This window comes from Myotis nattereri, assembly GCF_964212035.1.
Source record: "Myotis nattereri genome assembly, chromosome: 9".
In the NCBI taxonomy this organism is placed as follows: Eukaryota; Metazoa; Chordata; class Mammalia; order Chiroptera; family Vespertilionidae; genus Myotis; species Myotis nattereri.
In genome coordinates, this window is record NC_138084.1 from 32,718,918 (window position 1) to 32,739,202 (window position 20,285).

The following is a 20,285-nucleotide window of genomic DNA, read 5'->3' on the forward strand; positions in this document are numbered from 1 at the left end:
CCCTAGCCCCCCACAGATGTCCTCACCTAATCCGCAGGAACTGTGAATATGTTACTTTGCATAGCAAAAGGGACTTTGAAGGTGTGATTAGATGGAGGCCCTGGACATAGAGAGACTTAAGGCACATTTGCAGAATAGCAGAATTAGAAAGGAATTTCTGAATCTCTCAATCCAATACGTTTGACAATGTGGAAACAGAGTCCAAAGGAGTTTTCTCAAAGTCACACTCTGTGTTAGGGGTAGGAATTAGAACCCTATGTCTTCACTTCCTGGCACTCTTTCCACTCTCCCCCAACCCCACCCCCAAAACACACACACACACACACACACACACTGCATTCACTGACAAAGTGAAACACTCTACAAAAGGAACCACCTTTTCAGACAAGGTGAAACCACGAATAATGTGAAATACAAGTAGTTTAGTCATTTGGTTTTGTGTTCATTTGAACACTGATGTATTTTAAGTTTTTATTTTATGAATGTGGTTAGGAATAGATTTTGGTTTTGTTAGCAATTTACCTATCTTCCCTGGCGGCACCAACAGTTATTTTCTTGCTGTGAAATTGGCAATCTTCCACATGCTGGGCCAGGAATGTGTAAATGGCTTATGCTTGGTCATTGAGTCTCTCCCTACAAATCACATGAGCCCTGACGCAGGCAGACATGCCCATGTCCTCCTCTGAGTCCGTGCCCGGGGACCAGACCTCTTACCAGATGTGGCCAGAGAGAGAAGTCATATTCAGGTATCTCAGAGCCTCCATGGCACCTGGAAAATTTAATTAAGTCACGTAGAATTCTTTTAGTATTTCCTTGTCTATAAAACAAAGATAATACCCATTTTATTAAACTTGAAACAAGGAGACATATTGTATACAGAGTGCCACAGAGCTGGAACTCAGTTGATGGTAGTTGTGATATGTATATAGTTTTACTTTATTTTTCACATAACTTTTCATACTAACTGCACACGCAACGTATTTCAGATAACTTTATGTCTAGATTATTAATAAAGCACTGACATCACCTTCCTCCTGTGTTTACCGAGATCCAACCACCTGTTTAAAGGTCTCATCAAAATCCCCAGCAGGGTTCATGTCCTGCCTCTCTTTGGCAGCCAATTCTCTCCTCCCTCCCCCGTAAGGGCTTTTATTAAACTCTAAACATGCTTTAGAGAAATGATTCAGAAGCTTTGCATCTCTTCCCACGTTCATGAGTAAAGTTCACTGATGAAAATTTTTGGTTTCTGCACTTCAATCAGTTTTTTAAAGACTTTTTTCTTTAAGAAAAAGTTTAAGGCTATAGCAGCTACAGAGAAAGGTACCGAGCTTTGCCATATTTCCCCTGCACTCACTCATGCATAGCTTCCCTCCTCACATCACCCACCAGAGTGGTACATTTGTTACAGTCTATGACCCAACATTGATATCATCATCACCCAAAGCCCATAGTTTACCTTAGGGTTCACTCTTGGTGTTGTACATGCCAGGGGTTTAATATGACATGTACCCATCACCAAGGTATCATACAGAGTATTTTTGCTGCCTTAAAAATCATCTTTTTCCCACGGACTCATCCCTCCTCCCACCCCAACACCTGAAAATCACTCTTGATTTTATTTTCTCCATAGTTTTGTCTTTTCCAGAATGTCACATAGTTGTGTTTTGATAAGTTTGTGCTTCATACAGTTTAAAATTTCTCTTGTGATGTATTATATAAAAATGTGTTGTTACCCAGATGGCATGGCTCAGTGGTTGAGCATCAACCTATGACCCAGGAGGCCAGGGTTCCATTTCTGGTCAGGGCACATGCCTGAGTTGCAGACTTGATCCCCAGTGTGGGGCATGCAGGAGGCAGCCAGTTGATGATTCTCTTTCATCTTTGATGTTTCTATCTCTCTCTCCTTCTCCCTTCCTCTCTGAAATGAATAAAAATATATTTTTTTTAAAATGTGTTGTTTAATCTCCACATATTTTGGAGTTTTCCAGTATCTTTGTTACTGACAGTTTAATTCCATTGTGGTTTGAAAGCAGATATTACATGGTTTCTCTTCTTTTAAATTTGAGAAGGTGTGTTTTATGACCTAGAATCTACCTGGGTGAATGTTCTATGTGAACTGGAGAAGAATGTGTAGTCTGTTGTTGTTGGATGAAGTAATTTATAGATGTCAATTATATTCAGTTGATTCATTGAGTTCAACTTGTTCTTAGTGATTTTCTGGCTGCTGGATCTGTCCATTTTTAATAGAGGGGTGTTGAAGTCTTCGATCATGATAGTGGGTTCATCTATTTCATTTGCACTTCTATCAATTTTTGCCTCATGTATTTGACACTCTTTTGTTAGGTACATGTACGTTAAAAAATATCATGTCTGCTTCACAAATGATACCTTTATAATTATGTAATGCCCTTCTTTTTTTCCCTGATAATCTTCCTTGCTTTGAAGTCTGCTTTATCTGAAATTAATACAGCTATTCCTGCTTTTTTTATTAGTGTTAGCATGATATATTTTTCTATCCATTTACTTTTAATATATGTTTTTTTAATTGATGTTTCAAGACATAGGATGGAGAGGTAGAAACATCAGTGAGAGAACATTGATTGGCTGCCTCCTGCATGGCTCCTGCTAGGAATCAAACCCGCAACCCTGGCTTGTGCCCTGACCAGCAAGCCAACAGTGACCTCCTGCTTTATGGGTTGATGATCAACCACTTAGACACACAGGCCAGGCTCCATCCATATACTTTAATCTATATGTGATTTTATATTTAAAGAGAGTTCCTTGCACATATTATATAGTTTGATCCTGATTTTTGATCCACTTTAATAATTTCTGTCTTCTAACTTATGCATTTAACCATTAACATTCAAAATGGTTACTGAAATAGTTTGGTTAATATCTACTATATTCATGATTGTTTCTATTTGTTGCACTTTTTCTTGGTTCCTATTTTTATCTCTACTCCCTGTCTGCCTTTTATAGTTTTAACTAAGCATTTTATGAATGCATTTCTCTCCTTTCCTAGCATATTGGTTATACTCTTTTTAAAATCGTTTTTTAGTGGTTGCCATAGAGATTGCAGAGTATATGTACACGTCCCATTTCAAATAACACTGTACCACTTCATGGGTAATAGGAGTGCTTCATAATAACAAAATAACCATAATACCTCCCTCCTATCTCATATTTTATTGCTGTCATTAATTTTATTTAGAAATATAATAATTAAGCATTATTGCATAGATATATACGTAAGTATACATTATGGGATATAACACTACTATTATTTGGAATAAATTATTATCCATTAGATCAATTAAGAATAAAAAATATGTTTTTATTTTATCTTCATTTAATCCTTCTGTGATGCTTTTCTTTGCTTCATATAGATCTATCTTCTGACATTATTTTTTATCTCTCTAAAAAACGTTTTTAAAAACATCTCTGGCAAGGGAAGTCTACTGGCAACAAATTCCCTCAATATTTGTTAGTCTACAAGAGTCTTTATTTTTCCTTCATGTTTGAAGAGTAATTTCAAAGTTTACATAATTCTAGATCAGTGGATTTTTTTTTCTCTCAACACTTTAAACATTTCATCCCACTCTTTTCTTTTTTGCACAATTTTCTTAGGAGAAATTGGATGTAATCTTCATCTTTGTTTCTGTATAGGTGGATTTATTTTGTTTTTTCAGAATATCTCTTTATCTTTGATTTTCCACCTTTTTAAAAATGATATGCCTAGGTTTCCTTTATTGCATTAATCCTGAATGGTATTCTCTGAGCTTCCTGGATCCGTGGTTTGACAATACTTGGTGAAATTTTCAGTGTTTATTGCGTTACATTTTTCCTCTGTTCCTTTCTCTCTTCTCCTTCTGGTTTTCCCATTATGCACATGGTACACATTTTGTAGTTGTCCCAGAGTCTTTGGATATTCTGTTTTGTTTTGTTTTTGTTTGTTTTTTGTCTTCCAGTCTTTGTTCTCTTTGCCTTTCAGTTTTGGAAGGAAAAAATCCTCAGTTACAGTGATTTTGATCTATAATATTTCCTTTTTGGTTCTTTCTTAGGATTTCCATCTCTTTACTTACATTGCCCATCTGTTTTTGCATGCTGTCTACTTTATTTATTAGAACTCATAGCATATTAATCATGGTTGTTTTAAATTCAAACGCCCCTGCCTATCTGATTCTGATGCTTGCTTTATCTAGTCACATTGTGTGTTTTTTGCCTTTTAGTATTCCTTTTAACTTTTTAGAAAATATTTTTTTATTGATTTCAGAGAGGAAAAGATAGGGAGAGAGAGAGATAGAAACATCAATGATGGGGATCATTGATTGGCTGCCTCCTGCACGCCCCCTACTGGGGATCGAGTCAGCAATCTGGGCATGTGCCCTTGGCCAGAATCAAACCTGGGACCCTTCAGTCTGCAGGCCCATGCTCTATCCACTGAGCCAAACCGGCCAGGGCTGTAATTTTTTCTTGAAAGCTGGACATGATGTATTGGGTAAAAAGAACTCCTGTAAATAAGCCTTTAGTATTATGGTGGTGAGGTTTGAGGGAAGAAACAGCATTCAGTAGTCCTATAATAATTAGGTCTGGGTCTTCCAGTGAATCTATGCCTCGTCTAGACCAAGCATATCAAACTCGCAGCCCACAACAAATATTTTTGCGGCCTAGCCAATATAACGGTATGTAAGAAATGTTTTAATAAAAATCTCATAACTTAATTTTTACAATATCCTGTTATACATAATTATTAATAACAAACTACTACATTCATTAATAACTGATTACTATAATCGTGTTGCATTCATTTAATTCTCTCCACTAATACTAGCAGCAAATATTTTAGCAGCCAATTGCCACGTCACTAGTCTTGGACTGACTTGTTTGGTGTGCGCAATAGGAAATATTTCACTTTCGGAGAACAAGAAAAATAGGTTATTTGCATTATGCTTATTAATTTGTGCAGTTATTCAGTGTCTGGTAGTTAATGTTCAAGAAAAAAACATTAATTTTTATTAAGATGTTCTATTATTTTATGTTAACGATGACTCATTTATTTCAGCATGTCTGAAATAAACCTACATTTCTATGAAAATTGAAGCTTTTGTTGTTTTGCAGCCCACATAAACTTAAACCTTGTTTATTTGGCCGTTGTTTGCCCTTCAGTTTGACATGCTTGCTCTAAACTGTAAACTTCACAAGTATTTTGCAGTCAATTTTATGTTATTTTTCCCCCCACCTTAGGTAGAAGAGGTGGCCAGAGTATGATAGAAATTTCTTTTCTCCTACTTGGAAGGAACTTGGGAATCCCCTGCCCCCACCCCTCCTAGTCATTTAGGTTCTGATAATACCCCAGAAAGTTAGTCTCTACTTAACTAGTTTCTCCTGAGGGCTGGCCCTATTAAGAAAAACAGAATGCTCTGGTGTATTTCAAAATGGTTCCTTTTCTCCTCACCCTGCTGGGAGCACAGGGACTTCCTCCGACATTTACTAAGAACCGGGAGACCACCTTGACTAGGTGCCCTGGGAGTGTTTAACTCTGACCTGTCCACACTGAGCCTGCCTCCGTAATTTTTCAGATAGAGTTTAGGTTTTCCTACGCCGACACTGGTTCCAGGTAAGGCTGCCCTTGTGAGTAACTGCTTCGGTAAACCACTACTTTCTGTATCCACCTGTCTCTCCAACAGAGTTGTTTTTCTTAGTCCATTTAGTTTTTGTTATTATGATTTCTAAACTCCTTACATGTGAAACCCAGCACAATCCATTTTGTGCTGCAATTCTCCAGTTAATTTGACAACTCAACAGTTTACCCCAGGCTGAAGAGAATGAATTTATGTTGTTGTTGTTGTTGTTGTGGCTACTGGTGCTGCAGTTGTTAATGTTGTGGTTTTGTTGCTCTTGAATCTATGTCACAGACAAATTGTACAGAATTAAAGGAGTAACCCTTAGGTGTAACACTTTGAATTGCATGGAAACTCACACAAGACTTTTCAACCAGATATGGGATTCTGGCACACTCGGATAAATCATCTTTTTTTTTTAATAAAGATGATTAAAAGTTAAGAATCTAACTTTCAAGATTGAAAGAAATATTACATGCCCAGCCAGCATGTCTCGGTGGTTAAGCATCAACTTGTGAACCAGTAAGTCATGGTTCAATCCTGGTCTGGTCACATGCCTGGGTTGAGGGCTCTATCCCTAGTAGGGGGCATGCAGGGGGTAGCCAATCAATGATTCTCTCTCATCATTGATGTTTCTCTCTTTCTCTCTCTCTCTTTCTCCCTCCCTCTCTCCTTACTAAAAAACATGTGATACTTGTCTTTCTCTGACTGACTTATTTCTTCTCAGAAATCAATAAAGATATTTTTTATTAAAAAAAGAAATATAGAGTTTATCAAAGTGTTGTAAATTTTTCTTTGCAAAGGAGATTGTTTACATGTGACCATAATTTCCAGGTTTATAAGTTATGAAATCAGAATATAAAATGAAAGGCCAAATAGTCAAGTGACTATTTTATTGCTAAGCCTCATCCAAGGATATTTTTCCATTGTTTTTTAGAGAGAGTGGAAGGGAGGGGAGAGACAGAGAGAGAAAGATTAATGTGTGTGAGAGAGAAACATCGATTGGTTGCCTTCTGCACACCCCAACCAGGGCCAGGTATCGAGCCTGCAACCAACGTTCATGCCCTTGCCCAGAATCAAACCCGGGACCCTCAGTCCTTGAGCCGACGCTCTATTTTCTGAGCCAAAATGGGTAAGGCTCAAGTGACTAGAGCAGTGGTTGGCAAACCGCGGCTCGTGAGCCACATGCAGCTCTTTGGCCCCTTGTGTGTGGCTCTTCCACAAAATACCACGTGTGGGCGCGCACGTACAGTGCGATGGAAACTTCGTGGCCCATGCGCAGAAATCCGTTTTCGGCCTGGCGAGTCCATTTTGAAGAAGTTGTGTTAGAAGAAGTGGGGGGTGTCGGTTGGTCGGGATATGCAGACATGGGAGGCGGGCACGATTCATGCACAAGTTGAGTGAGCCAGTCAGTCAGCAGTCTCATTGTACAGTGGTTAGTGCTAGTCGCATCCGCAAATCGCACGCGGTGGCAAAAGTACCTACTCGAAGCATAAAGTAACCTGTATTTTTCCAACCAGCTGCAAATCCTACAGGTATTTTTGTCATCAATTTAAGAATTGTAATTCTTTTGTGTTGGGGGCTTTAGTATTATAAAATGAAACATTTTTTTAGGTGCCCTGTTTGACATGGCTACAAAGAAGAAGCAAAAACAAAAAAAAAATACGGAAGACAAAAACTGTGAATTTGAAGTTGAATGTACCTACCTATATAATTTACGTTTAAAAAATTTGGCTCTCAAAAGAAATTTCAATCATTGTACTGTTGATATTTGGCTCTGTTGACTAATGAGTTTGCTGACCACTGGACTAGAGTATTTTAAATTAGTATTTTCTTAGGAGACTTAAATTAGATGATGCTCTGTTAGTAATGAAGTTCAGAGAAGTTAAGTTTCAGGAATAGCTGAAAACAATTTAGTAATCAGCACACACAAAGGTCCGAACCTCCTTAAGATCCCTCAGTAAATCTGAGAAGAATGGTTTTGTATTTCACACTAGGACACTCTAGTCTTTAGGAAGAAGCCTCAGGGTAACCCTATTTCCCTGACTCATTCCTGGAAACTTCCATGAGGAAATCAACTCTGATATGCTAAAGAAACCAGAAGGAACCTAGCTTGTAATGTTTGTGTTCACAATCCAAGCAGAATATGCTCTACTTAACACTAGGTCTGAGTGCCTACTAGCTAGCCACAATGTGGTGCTAAGTGCCCAAGACAAGGACTTTTTTTTAACCCCGTCCCACCCCCAACATGAGACACTTCCTTACAAATTAAAATAGTGCCAGAGGAATGAGTTTATGTCAACTCCTCCCTATGTGGAGAGACTGACCTTTAAAGTTTGAAATTCCAGGAGGCTATCCTAACACCTTCTGGGTGCAGAACCTGAATCCTACCCCACACAGCCAGCCTATGGTTTATGACCACCAAAGATTTCAAAGTGGGGAATAATTGTTGGCTTTCAAAGCCGAAGGCTGTCAGGGGTAGACTGCAGAGACATGGTCATGAGATTGGCTTCTAGGATACTCATTTTTTAACCACTTGCTGTCAATATTGCACTAGTGAAAACGAAGGTTCTTTCCTCAGGGAACACAATCAGAAACCACAGGTCTTGGAATGGAAGAAATGTCCCCAAAAGTTGGTTGATTCTTGAATGTGCCCTGACCCAGATCAAACACACAACCTTGGCACATAGGGAAAATGCTTTAACCAATTAAGTGACCCAGCCAGGGCCAGTTACTCCTTCTTTTTCTTTTTAATATTTTTTCATTGATTTCAGAGAAGAAGAAAAAGGGAAAGAAAGAGAGAAACATCAATGATGAGAGAGAATCATGCCCCCAATCATGGACCAAGCCCGTAACTCGGGCATATGCCCTGATCAGGAATTGAACTGTGACCTCCTGGTTCATAGGTTGACACTCAACCATTGAGCCACACCAGCAGGGCAGATTATTCTTTCTGAAAAAATTTTACACTGCCAGCCCTGGCTGGTATTGCTCAGTGGGTAGGGCATAGTTCTGTGCACCAAAAGTTGCAAGTTCAATTCCCAGTCAGGGAACATGCTGGGGTTGCAGGCTCAATCCCTGGCAGGGGTGTGCAGGAGGCAGCCAATTGATGTTTCACTTTCACATGTCTCTCTCTCTCTCTCTCTCTCTCTCTCTCTCTCTCTCTCTCTTCCTTCTTCTTCTTCTTCTTCTTCTTCTCCCTTCCTCTCTTTTTAAAAATAAATTTAAAAAGGCTCCTCCCTCTCTGTTTGAGGGTCGGTAGGGGGTTTTGCTGTAATGGGCTTATTTTTATGCTGTTTTCACCGCTATGGTTAAATCCGGTGCCATAACACTTCTTGTGAGGACAACCCTGAGAATGTGACAACCCTGAGAATGTGCCCTGGAGAGGCAGGACCAATGTTAATTTCCCTGATGAGGAGATAATGTGGGAGCTGTTGGAATGGTTGGGTGTAGGTATGTGACCTCAGAGGAGCATGAATGAGTCTAATATGAGAAAATGTGGACTTTTAATTCAGCAAATACTTTTTTTGGTAAGATCCTTTGAAACAATGCAGGAATTAAGAAGGAAATAAGCTTGCAAGAATATTTACATTTTCAAGAAAGATTGCTTATTTCCCCCCATTTTGTTTACATTGTCCAGATTCCAGTCAAAAAGATTCCTCAAAGAATTATATTCTTGTAGATGTTGGAAAAAGATTCTTCAGTCTTACAAGATGACTCAAAATATGCAGGGGAGGCAGTATATATTTCTCTTAAATATAGAGTAAAATTTGAAGAGTATTATTCTTAGAAAACTTTTGTCTGATTTATCCCATCAAGAATTCAAAGGTTTAGCCATAGCTGGTTTTGCTCAGTGGATAGAGCGTCAGCCTGTGGACTGAGGGGTCCCAGGTTCGATTCTGGACAAGGGCATGCATGTACCTTGGTTGCGGCACGTCCCCAGTAGGGGGTGTGCAGGAGGCGGCTGATCGATGTTTCTGGCTCTCTATCCATCTTCCTTCCTCTCTGTAAAAAAAATCAATACAATATATTTTAACAAAAAAAGAATTCAAAGATTTAGCCTAGACAGTTTGGCTCAGTGGACAGAGCGTTGGCCCACAAACTGAAGGGTCTGGGGTTTCATTCCCCATCACAGGTTGCAAATTCCATCCTAGCCCTGTTGTGGGCACCAGCAGGAGGTAATCAATCAATGTGTTTCTCTTGTGCTAGGTGTTGTATCAGTGAAAATTTTGCTATGTGAGATGTTTGATATTTTGTTGCCTATGTTTTCTTCAATTATTTTTATGGTGTCATGAATTACATTTAAGTGTTTTATCCATTTTGAGTTAAATATTTTTTAATTAAAAAAAAGAAACCTAGCCGAAACCGGTTTGGCTCAGTGGATAGAGCATCGGCCTGCAGAATGAAAGGTCCCAGGTTCGATTCCGGTCAAGGGCAAGTACCTGGGTTACAGGCACATCCCCAGTAGGAGATGTGCAGGAGGTGGCTGATCGATGTTTCTCTCTCATTGATGTTTCTGACTCTCTATCTCTCTCCCTTTCTCTCTGTAAAAAATCAATAAAATATATTTTTAAAAAAAGAAACCCACACCTAAAAAGATTTTCCCACACTAGGTTGTTGCCAACTAAGCTTGATTCTGAGGTTTAAAACTTATGAAATAAGAATGTTAAATCAAAGACCAAATAGTCACTTGACAAATAGTCAAGTGTATCAGTATTTTCATTGGTGTTGTTTGCTAGGTCATGCTCTGTTTAGGGCTGAAATTTGGAGAAGTTTCAGAGATAGCTGGACTCAGCCAAAACAATCCATATATGCTAAGGTCTAAACGTCTCTAAGTTCATTCAGTAAATCAGACATGGGCTCAGTGAGAAATGGTTTCATATTTCCCACTAGGACACCCTAGTGTTTAGAAAAAAACAAAAAGGAAAAACATCTTATTTCCCTGTTTCATCCCTGAAAACTTTTATCAGGAAACCTACTCTGCTGTGCCAGATAAATGCGAGGAGTCTCACTGCAATAAATGTTTGCCCTTGCAACTTCCCAATCCAAGCAGAATGCTGCTCTACTAAGTAGGTCCAGATTTTCAGCATGCTGGGATTAGAGCCTTTTAATAGCAGAGACTGGATGGTGAATTTGCCACCATGCATTAGTTCCATTCATTCAACAGTGGTTAGTGCCTACTTCTTTGAGAGATGTGGCCCTAAGGGCCAAATAAAAGGACTCTTAAAAAGACAACAAAAACAAACCTTGGCCCCCTGCTCAGCAGGAAGTAAAGCTTGCTTGTGGAACTAGTTAATGTGAACCCCTCCCTATTTGGAGAGGAACATTTAAGTAAAGCTTGAACTAGCACCTTCAGCCTTAGCTGGTTTGGCTCAATGGATAGAGCATCTGCCTGTGGACTATAGGGTCCCCAGTTTCATTCCTGTCAAGAGCACATGCCTGGGGTGGAGGCTCCATCCTCAGTAGGGGGTATGCAGGAGGCAGCTTATCAATGATACTCTCTCATCATTGATGTTTCTATCTCTCCTTTCCTCTCTGAAATTAGTTTTTAAAATATTTTTAAAAATAGCCCTAGCCTGTTTGACTCAGTGGATAGAGCGTTGCCCTGCGGACTGAAGGGTCCTGGGACTGAAGGGTTCCGGGACTGTAGGGTCTCAGGTTCGATTCCAGTCAAGGGCATGTACCTGGGTTGCAGGCTCCTCCCTGGTCCCTGGCCCTGGTCCAGGCAGGTGCAGGAAGCAACTAACTGACTTGTTTCTCTCACAACGATGTTTTTCTCTGTCTTTCCCTCTGTCCTCCACTCTCTGTAAAAATCGATGGAAAAATATCTTCAGGTGAGGATTTAAAAAATAACAAAAACAACACCTTCTGAGTGCAGACCCTGATTTATATGCTCCACTCCCCCAGTCATGGTTTGTAACCACCAAAGATTTCAGAGTGTGGGAGGACTGTTGGCTTTGACTGTTGAAGGCACACCTGGCCGCCAGGGGTGGGAGTTCTGAGGCAAGTGGCATGGCCATGAAATCAGCTTGCAGAGAAGTCAGCGTTGTTGTTCACCATTTTGCACTTCCCATCGCGCAGGTGAAAGCTCCGCAGGAAATTGCAACCCGGAGACACATACTCACCAATAATTTCAGGAGGTTCATATGTCAGAATGTCAGGTCTTGGAATGGAAGAAATTTCCCCAAAAGCACTTGGCACCTGAGAGCAAACGCTCACCTACAACTGTGGCAGAGCTCAGTTTCTAGCAAAATGGTGTCCACTGTGCCGCCTCTGCCAATCTGGCCCTGCAACTCTGCACCGAAAGCTGCACCAGCGCTTGGGACTCACTCTGCTGAGCCCCAAACCCAGGCTGGGTCTCAGCACCAGCAGATTATCTGCGTCTCAGCTCCAGGAGGGACTGCGTCCCGGATCCGACACACTGATCCCTGACCCTCCTTTGCTGCACTCTTCCCCCACCTCCCCGCGCCCTGCGCTGTACCCAAGGGCGCACCCGGGTTCTAGGGAACAGTTGTTCCACATCTGGCTCCTACAGTCCGGCCAGTGCAGCCCTCCCATCTCCCATTTATTCCCTCGGGGCAGAGGCGCCCCATCACTTAAAAGGAGGAAAGTTTAAAAAGGGCATCTTGGAAGTTGGGTGTCCCCGCGCACGGAGGCCACCCGCCTGGGAGGAGGAGAGATGTGGAGCGAGGCAGGAGTGTCACAGGAATCGCTGCGGATCCCGGAGAGTGCGGACTAGTGTGAGGACCTCCGGCTTTGGTCCCACACAGCACACGTAGGGCTAGTTTCTCTCTGCCTCGAAACCGCCTCGATGGGGGTCCTTGCCTGTCCCCCAGCAGCCCCAGGGAATTGCCGCGTTGCCGCGTTTGCCACCTTTGCCGCATTGGGAAACTCCGTTGGCTCCCGCGCATCGCGTGCCGCGCGCTCAGACCTGGGGATCCGGGAGACAGTGGGGAGTTCCTGGGGATCTTGGGGACAGTGAGAAGTTTCTCTCTCTGCATGTTACCCGCTGAGAGCAGCAACTCAGGAGCGAGCGGGGACCTTTCAGGCGGGCTTGCCGCAAATAAAGCTCAGGGGACGGGTCCTGCAACCAGTTGTACACGGTGTGAGCGGGTCTAGGTGTTGTGGAGCCCGCTTATTCTTGCGAGTGCAGGTAGCGATGGTGCGCACAGGCTGCGGGCAACCGCTATGTCAAGGTGTCCATGGGAGACACTGGGAGGCAGGCTTGGGGCATGAGTGAGTGACCTGGGCATATGGCCCCGGGTGCTGTCCCCGTGTCCCTTTTGCCAGTGCCATTGTTTGGGGGAGTGGGCTTATGTTTGAAGAGAGGAATAGGTTTGTGGGAGGGGAAGAGTGTGACTGGAAGTGACAGTGAGCAACTGTCTCTGCAGGGATTCCCATCAAGCCTGCCATGCTCTCTATTGGGGAACTGAAGTGCAGGGTATACGCGGGCACCTGTTCGGACACGGATTCGACCCGGAAGTGTATGTCTGACCCGGAAGTGTATGTCTGACTCGGAAGCGTATGTCTGACCCGGCTTTGTTTCCCCGTGCCCTCCGCGTTTTCTGGTCCTTTACACGGGTGCGACCCAAAATTGCATGCTAATGGGGCACCTTGGCAAACAGCTCCCGGAAACAGGGTTCAATGGGCAGATCCTTCTAGCAGGCAGATGAGCCGAGGTGCTGGCTGGCGGGGCAGAAGAGGAAGCTGCCGGGGCTGCGTGGAAGCTGGGGGAGCATCGGTGGCTGAGCGGGACATTGGTCCCCTTCTATCCGCCTGAAGGACCACCAGGGCAGGTAAGTACCTCTGAAATATTTATTAAGGAATCCCAGGTGTGAGCCATGAAGGAATTCCAGACCCCTACCTCACTGGGGGCGGGGTGAGCTAATTACGAATGACCACATTCCTTTACGACCTTGGGTCCTCATTTTATTAAATATATTTTCAATGATTTCAGAGAGGAAAGGAGACATGGAGAGAGAGATAGAAACATCAATGATGAGAGAGAATCACTGTTCGGCTGCCTCCTGCACACCCCCTACTGGGAATTGAGCCCACAACCCGGATATGTGCCCTGACCAGGAATCGAACCATGACCTCCCGGTTCATAGGTCCATGATCAACCACTGAGCGACACTGGCTGGGCTCCATTTTAAAGATGAGTGCATTGAGGCACTGAGAAGTCACTTGTCCATAATCCTACCGCCAGGAATTTGTTCAGTCAGCTTTCGGTTCAGTCTGACAAAGTTCTTGCTCGCTGTCCATCTCTTGTTCCCACAAGCTGCCCTTTTCTGCAGGAGATTCCAGCTGCGGGGATTAAACACCTTGCTGGGACCCAGAACCAACCCTGTAACGCATTAACACTCTCACCCTCACTTGGATGAGGGTGGAAGGTCAGACTTGGGAAAGCCAGGCGTGTCTGTGATCCTGGACCCTGCCCTGCAAGACTGCACCGCTGGGATGGAGTGGGCTGCACTGCTGCGACCTTGCATGCGGGTTCAGGATCTGAGGGAGGGGCCGACACACAAATGAAATGCTATACAGGAAATATGAATTTAGAAGGCATTGGGGGCCAGGTGGAGACCTCTTTCTTGCAGAGGCACATCGACTTCTCAGTTCCTTTGCTTTTTATTCACTTGAATACACATTTGCCCTTTAGCAATGCATACAGGCATATCAAGGTAAAGTTTGGTAAACAGTTAAGAATTTATAATCAGCCCTAGCTGGTTTGGCACAGTGGATAAAGCGTTGGCCTGCGGACTGGAGGGTCCCAGGTTCGACTCTAGTCAAGGGCACATGCCTGGGGTTGCAGGCTCTATCTCCAGTAGGGGGCGTGCAGAAGGCAGTCCATCAATGGTTCTCTCTCATCATTGATGTTTCTATCTCTCTCTCCCTTTCCCTTCCTCTCTGAAATAAATAAAAAATATATTTAAAAAATAGTTATTAAAAAAAGAAAGAAGTCATAAAGGAAAAGGTCAATATCTAACCAGTACAAGAACCAACAAACCACAGTGAAAATGAAAACAGCAGAAGTAGTTGTTTCATCTGTTAGAGAAATGGATCACTATGTATAATATATTAAATTTTATTCTAACATATATAAATATTATAAATGCCCCCTTTTTAAAATATATTTTTATTGATTTCAAAGAGGAAGAAAGAGATAGAAACATCAATGATGAGAATTATTGATCAGCTGCCTCCTGCACACCCAGGCATGTGCCCTAATTGGGAATCTAACCGTGACCTCCTGGTTCATAGGTCAACACTCAACCATTGAGCCCCACCAGCCGGACTATAAATGCCCCCTTAATGGCAAATTACTATGGGGATGGAAAAGAGGGTTCTGTGGAAGTAACCTCACAGGATGATCTGATTATAAATTCTTTTTTTAATATATTTTTATTGATTTCAGAGAGGAAGGGAGATGGAGAGAGAGAAACATCAGTGATGAGAGAATCATTGATTGTCTGCCTCTCGCATGCACCCTACTGGGGATCGAATCCTCAACCCAGGCATGTGCCCTTAACCGCACCCTACTGGGGATTGAACCCATAACCCAGGCATGTGCCCTTAACCGGAATCGAACCTGGGACCCTTCAGTCCACAGACCAACGCTTTATCCATTGAGCCAAACCAGCTAGGGCTGATTATAAATTCTTTTTTAAAAAAGATATTTTTATTGATTTCAGAGAGGAAGGAAGAGGAAGAGATAGAAGCATCAGTGATGAGAGAGAACCATTGATCGGTTGCCTCCTGCACGCCCCCTATTGGGGATCGAGCCCAAAACCCAGGCATGTGCTCTTGATTGGAATCGAACCCGGGACCCTTCAGTCAACAGGCCGATGCTCTATCCACTGAGCCAAATTGGCTAGGGCAATGATTATAAATTAACTGGGCAGGTCATAGTAGGTAGTCATGCCCCAGGCATAAAACATTTCTAGTAAAATGTTTATTTTTGCCTTAAGCAAGCCCTGTACATTGTTGTGCATTTAGGTTAATACACCTTTAAAATAAACCTTCAAGAGAACACAATCTTGTTAACTATTCTGTAATCCAATCCCGCCTTGTTTTCTCTCGCCTTCATATAATCTTCCTTACATTTCCTCCTTAATTTCAAATGCATAAAAGAAAATGCAAAACTGTCATTCTCGGGAGCATTTGAGACCTTGCTTCCTGGCAGTTGTCATCAGCTTGGCTCAAATAAACTCATAAAAATTCTCTACAGGTTTGGACTTTCTTACATTGACAAGACATAAATAGAACAAAATCTAGATAGTAAACAAACTGGGAGGAATGTTCCAGGCTTAAACAAAATTCAAATTAAACACGTGAGGCATGATTTTGTATCTATTAACTTGGCAAGGAAGATGTAGTAATAATATCAGCTCCATTGTTTACAGTGAAATTGATGAATACCTTTCTGATAGTATATATGACACAGGAACATGCCAAACAATAAGTAAACAAACAAACAAAACAAAAAAATAGGAACATTTCCGTATATATTGAGAACCATAAAAATGTTCAGACCCTTTGACCTAGTAAATTTCATTCATTATAATTTAGCCTGAGGAGACAATTCAAAAGAAGGGCAGAACCTTATGTCTGAGGATCTTTATTGTTGCATTCTCTAAAATAGCAAAAGTTGAAAACAGCCTAAATGTCCAACAACAGGGACAATGAAAACAGTGCAATCAATTGCAGTATTTTAACTGGATGGAATATTCTGTAGTTCTCACAATAATAATTATAAAGAATGTGAGACAGTGTAAAGAGTTGATCAGAACACAATTTAGTAAAACAAAATGTCCAGTTATATAGACGCTTTGATTATAGCTATGTAAAATAATGCCAGTATGTAAATGCGAACCACGGAGAAAAAAAAAAAAGATTGTTTTCTCTTCAATCCCTTCAAAACAGACCCCATGTGGTGAGGCTCCTGCCTACATTTCCAGGTTTTAACTCCTGCCATTCCCCACTGAATTCACCATGTTCTACACCAGGAGTGGGCAACCTTTTTGTGAGTGCGTGCCAAAACCAGCAAAATCTCTGACTCAAAATTCTTCTGTGTGCCAACCCTAATTTTTTGAGAACATGTTACACCTACTTGATATCTCTTAAGGTGTATGTATGTGAAGAACCTTGAAGAAATAATAAAATTCATTCGAGCGACAAAAACACAGTATATGATGATGAAAATACATTTATTTTTTAATGTATACATGTACACTGATAATTCGACAGAAAACTTTATGACTCCATTTGATATTATCAGTGGGACTTTTGCTGCTGCATCACTGATGACAGAGATTTTACATCAAGTTTATATTTCGTGACCTTCAGAGATATGCACAAGCTACTACTTTCATCCATCAGGCTACTCCTATTACGAGGCTTAACAAAATTCATCACTGAGAACAAAGATTCACAAGCGTATGTGGATGAAAACATGGAGAGTAATGCTGTTGCAAAGTTTTTTAAACAGAAAAAATTTTCTGGAATGGCATTCCAAGTCCTCAATAGTTCGTTTTCGACACTTCTCTCTGGTACTCCTGTCTCTAATCGCTTTTTTTCAATGTTTTCCAAGTCAACTCTAAGGTCAATAAATTCCTGCTTGCAAATTGAGCTACTCTGAAATTCAATCAACTGCATTTCAAAGTCAGCCATGTCTATGGTCTTTAAGCTAACTTGTTATGTAAAATTATTTATTTATCTAAGATGCACCTACACTGAATTTATCTGAAAAATAAAAAAGTCGATATTAAGAAAAAAATTGTAAATGGAAGATTATAAGAGAGGGTTTCGCGTGCCAGCAAAAGTTACAGGCGTGCCATGTTTGCCACGCGTGCCAGGAGTTGCCCACCCCTGTTCTAGACGTACTAGCCTGCTCTCTTCTCTGGATACCAAGTACATTCTTCCCTTTGCAATTTCTGTCTCTTCCATGTGGATTGCATGAGCCCTACATCTTTCTGTGTATCCTCATCTTTTCTTGTGGTTTTAATTATCACAATTAACATGAATTGCAGTGTGATTAGCAGTGACTGGTTAGTTTGGGATTAGAAATAACACATAAGAAATCCTGACTTAAAAGGAAAAAAAATTATAGAAAAGATGATGAGAGGGGAGTGTTGAAAGAAAATCTTGATTGTGGAGAAACTTGAGCATTTTTATGTCTTTGGGGAAGGAGCCAGAAAGAGGGAAAGCTGAGATATGGAGGACAGTGGACTAACTAAAACAAATTCCTTGATCACCTTTTATTTATTGATTTTTTTATTGATTTCAGAGAGGAAGGGAGAGGGAGAGAGAGATAGAAACATCAATGATGAGAGAGAATTATTGATCAGAGAATCATTGATCAGCTGCCTCCTGCACGCCCCACACTGGGGATCGAGCCTGCAACAGGGGCATATACCCTGACCAGGAATGCAACAGAGACCTCCTGAGCCACAGTGGTAGGGCTTGAGCACATTTTAAATGCAAATTCCACTTAAAGAGATAATATATGTAACTCCTAAGGATTTTGGTTCCCACTTAGCTTCCTTCTTTTCTATCACTGTGAGCTTCTATACTAGATAGCAAATACCTCCTCTCTACCTGTGTGTAAACTGTGAGCTCAAAGAGCCCAGAGGAGAGGTCTTAATCATGCTTGGTTCTCAATGCTGAATACAGAACAAAGGCTTCACAAGTAATGAATACATTTATCTCTTGACTTTTTTCTAAGTGACATGGGTGTCCTGGAGTTGCATGAATCCCCTCAATAAATGGGTAAGACAGAGCAATGAAAAAGAGAGGGAACAATGCCTCTCTCAAAGAGCAGTAAGTGCCAAAAAAGAACTTTACCCCCCCCCCAAAAAAAATGTAATGTCTGGGGATTCAGGGGAAACAGAAGCAGGGCACAGACTGGGCAGGAAGCAGAGAGAGGTGCTTTCAGACTATTAGAGTCACAAGAACAGATGAGGAGACAGTGCAGAGGTCTAGAGAACAAGAGTGACATGCACCTGGTCACTTAGACTCTTAGTGGCAAAGACAAGCCACAGAAGCACATTTTTCTGAGGGCAAGGTTTGTCTTAGCTGAATTTCAGCTAGACTCTCCTCTGTCCTGAGGATGCTGGCTTGCTATCACTATTCTGTCTGAAATTACAAGGTTTTCCGTTCTAATACCTGCCCCATAGAAAGGGATGCTGCAATTGCTGGAGAGGATGGAATGCAGAAAAAAGAAGATGCCATTATTGTCAAAACTATAACTCAGATGCCCAGGCTACAAACCAGACCAACTTAATCAGAATCTGGAGGAGGTAATGACACCCAGGTAACAGCATTGTGTAAAGGTCCCAGGAGATTCCAATGAACACACAAGGTTGAGAACCAATGGATTAGAAGTTTCTGAGGGGTTATCATGAGGGCCACTCAGATATCCCTTGCCCTGCTGCTCCCTCCTTATTCTCCATCACATGCCCCCAGGTACCTCAACTCTGTCCTAGGGCTACTGCTGAAGCTGCAGTCAGGCTGCATCCCTTAGGTTAAACAATCCTGACCATCTCAGGATCACCCAGCTGCCCTGGGATTGGCCAGCCACAGAGAGCAAATACCACCCTTCTTCTGGTTCTAGTTAAATAATTTACTATAAATAGCCTCCCTTTCCTCCAGATCCCAGGCTCTTTAGCCAAATGGACCTGAGCAGGGGCAGCCTCTAATGAGATACAGGAGAGAAATAAGCTGTCCAAATGAGCGGTTGTCACAGCAGCGGCTGAATTAAGACAGAAATGTTTAACGCTTCATGTCCTGCTTATAAACTAACCACTCCTGGGGGGCAGAGGGGTGTGCAGGCAAGAGCCCCGCAGAAAAAAGAGTGCAGGGTCCAGGGTGGGATTTCCAATTAGGAAGGACTCCAGTGGAGGTGATGGAAGGGTTCTCTCTTGCCTGCTCACTTCCTACATCCTTTTTCCTCCTCCCTTTTTCCTCTTCCTCTCCCCCAACTCGTACCCTTGCTCTCCCCTGGTCTCCTAAAAGAGCCTTATTCCTATTCAGTTTAAGAGAGAAGTTCTCACTGTTCCAAACTCTTGCTCAGGTCTCAGGTCTCATCCATCAGTATATGGGAGGATCTGAGGTTAAGATGCCTGATATCAACTGGCCTTCCTGGGATCTAGGATTCTGAGAAGAGAAAAGGAGTCATCCACCAGGGAACATTTTCCATGTCCCTAGACTATTTATCCAGAGGGAAGTTGTACAGGGTTATCTTGTTGATTTATCCATTATTAATTCACTAATTTAATAGATATATATTTTCACCATAAGCAAGGCGAGTCACGTTTCTTCTACAACCTGTGTATAGCCCAGCAGCAGAAATAAATATGTGCATGTGACAGGACATTCGATGTAGCTGCAGTTCTGATGCCACAGAGATAGCACCCTCCCATTGCCAATATGCTCAAATTTAGGTTCATTTGGTCATTGGCGACAATATCAGTGGCAGTATGCTGGGAGGAAAGAAAATTGGACCTTAGTCAGTCCCCTGGTTGATTTTGGACATTAGTCCAAACACATTTGATGAATTGGGACTATTCTTGTCTAAGTCGGAAAGGAAGAAAAAAACCATGGCAATAAGAATGGTGGGTGAGCACCCAAGAGTGGCCTGGACCCTAAGGACTTGGCCAGCAA